The following is a 2,500-nucleotide window of genomic DNA, read 5'->3' as shown; positions in this document are numbered from 1 at the left end:
TGTTGAAGTTGTAAAATTAATCAGAAGGTTTTTGATCCAATCATTCTTGAAAGTTGAGCAACTTTTGGTTAGGAGTTCATGAAACATTCTTTCTGAGGTCAATTGATTCGTAAATAAACTCAGCGTTTTAAGTTTTGTTGAACTGTTGCAACGAGTCAGTAGTGTGGTTTGATTAAAACAGGATTGAAAGGTAGGCAACATTCAGTGGGCGAGTGAATATAAAGTCAAGTGATTATTAATTATACATTCTACATGTACGTTGCATTGTGTGTGCTGAAGTTTTGTTTCAAGTAAGAATAGCGGTGGGATCATAACACTTTAAAGGTGGCCAATATTGTTTCAAGTAAGAATAGCGGTGGGATTATAACACTTTAAAGGTGGCCAATATTGTTTCAAGTAAGAATAGCGGTAGGATCATAACACTTTAAAGGTGGCCAATATTGTTTCAAGTAAGAATAGCGGTGGGATTATAACACTTTAAAGGTGGCCAATATTGTTTCAAGTAAGAATAGCGGTGGGATTATAACACTTTAAAGGTGGCCAATATTGTTTCAAGTAAGAATAGCGGTGGGAGTATAACACTTTAAAGGTGGCCAATATTGTTTCAAGTAAGAATAGCGGTAGGATTATAACACTTTAAAGGTGGCCAAGATTGCTTCAAGTAAGAATAGCGGTGGGATTATAACACTGTAAAGGTGGCCAAGATTGTTTCAAGTAAGAATAGCGGTGGGATTGTAACACTTTAAAGGTGGCCAATATTGTTTCAAGTAAGAATAGCGGTAGGATTATGACACTTTAAAAGTGGCCAAAATTGTTTCAAGTAAGAATAGCGGTGGGATTATAACACTTTAAAGGTGGCCAATATTGTTTCAAGTAAAAATAGCGGTGGGATTAGAACACTTTAAAGGTGGCCAATAGTGTTTCAAGTAAGAATAGCGGTAGGATTATAACACCTTAAAGGTGGCCAATATTGTTTCAAGTAAGAATAGCGGTGGGATTATAACACTTTAAAGGTGGCCAATATTGTTTCAAGTAAGAATAGCGGTGGGATTATAACACTTTAAATGTGGCCAAGATTGTTTCAAGTAAGAATAGCGGTAGGATTATAACACTTTAAAGGTGGCCAAGATTGTTTCAAGTAAGAATAGCGGTAGGATTAGAACACTTTAAAGGTGGCCAATATTGTTTCAAGTAAGAATAGCGGTGGGAGTATAACACTTTAAAGGTGGCCAATATTGTTTCAAGTAAGAATAGCGGTAGGATTATAACACTTTAAAGGTGGCCAAGATTGTTTCAAGTAAGAATAGCGGTGGGATTATAACACTGTAAAGGTGGCCAAGATTGTTTCAAGTAAGAATAGCGGTGGGATTGTAACACTTTAAAGATGGCCAAGATTGTTTCAAGTAAGAATAGCGGTAGGACTATAACACTTTAAAGGTGGCCAATATTGTTTCAAGTAAGAATAGCGGTGGTATTATAACACTTTAAAGGTGGCCAATGTTGTTTCAAGTAAGAATAGCGGTAGGATTATAACACTTTAAATGTGGCCAAGATTGTTTCAAGTAAGAATAGCGGTAGGATTATAACACTTTAAAGGTGGCCAAGATTGTTTCAAGTAAGAATAGCGGTGGGATTATAACACTTTAAAGGTGGCCAATATTGTTTCAAGTAAGAATAGCGGTAGGATTAGAACACTTTAAAGGTGGCCAATAGTGTTTCAAGTAAGAATAGCGGTAGAATTATAACACTTTAAAGGTGGCCAATATTGTTTCAAGTAAGAATAGTGGTAGGATTATAACACTTTAAAGGTGACCAATATTGTTTCAAGTAAGAATAGCGGTAGGATTATAACACTTTAAAGGTGGCCAATATTGTTTCAAGTAAGAATAGCGGTAGGATTATAACACTTTAAAGGTGGCCAATATTGTTTCAAGTAAGAATAGCGGTAGGATTATAACACTTTAAAGGTGGCCAATATTGTTTCAAGTAAGAATAGAGGTGGGATTATAACACTTTAAAGGTGGCCAATATTGTTTTAAGTAAGAATAGTGGTAGGATTATAACACTTTAAAGGTGGCCAATATTGTTTCAAGTAAGAATAGCGGTGGGATTATAACACTTTAAAGGTGGCCAAAATAGTTTCAAGTAAGAATAGCGGTAGGATTATAACACTTTAAAGGTGGCCAATATTGTTTCAAGTAAGAATAGCGGTGGGATTATAACACTTAAAAGGTGGCCAATACTGTTTCAATTAGGAATAGCGGTGGGATTATGTAGAGGTTACACGCCGAGTCTCAGTGATTATTAAAAATAATGGTCGAAGTTTGCGGATCATGAAAAATGCGAGCTTTAGCGAGCTTTTTCATGACCGCGAACTGAGACCATTATTTTTTATAATCACTGAGACGAGGTGTGTAACCTCTTTATTCCTCCTTTCTTCAGTTATTCAAAGAAAAGAGGAGGTTTTTTGCGAAAGTTTGATCGAATCCTATTCACTCAA

This window comes from Littorina saxatilis, linkage group LG8 (genome assembly GCF_037325665.1).
Source record: "Littorina saxatilis isolate snail1 linkage group LG8, US_GU_Lsax_2.0, whole genome shotgun sequence".
Lineage (NCBI taxonomy): Eukaryota > Metazoa > Mollusca > Gastropoda > Littorinimorpha > Littorinidae > Littorina > Littorina saxatilis.
Note: the sequence above shows the minus strand (reverse complement) of the source record.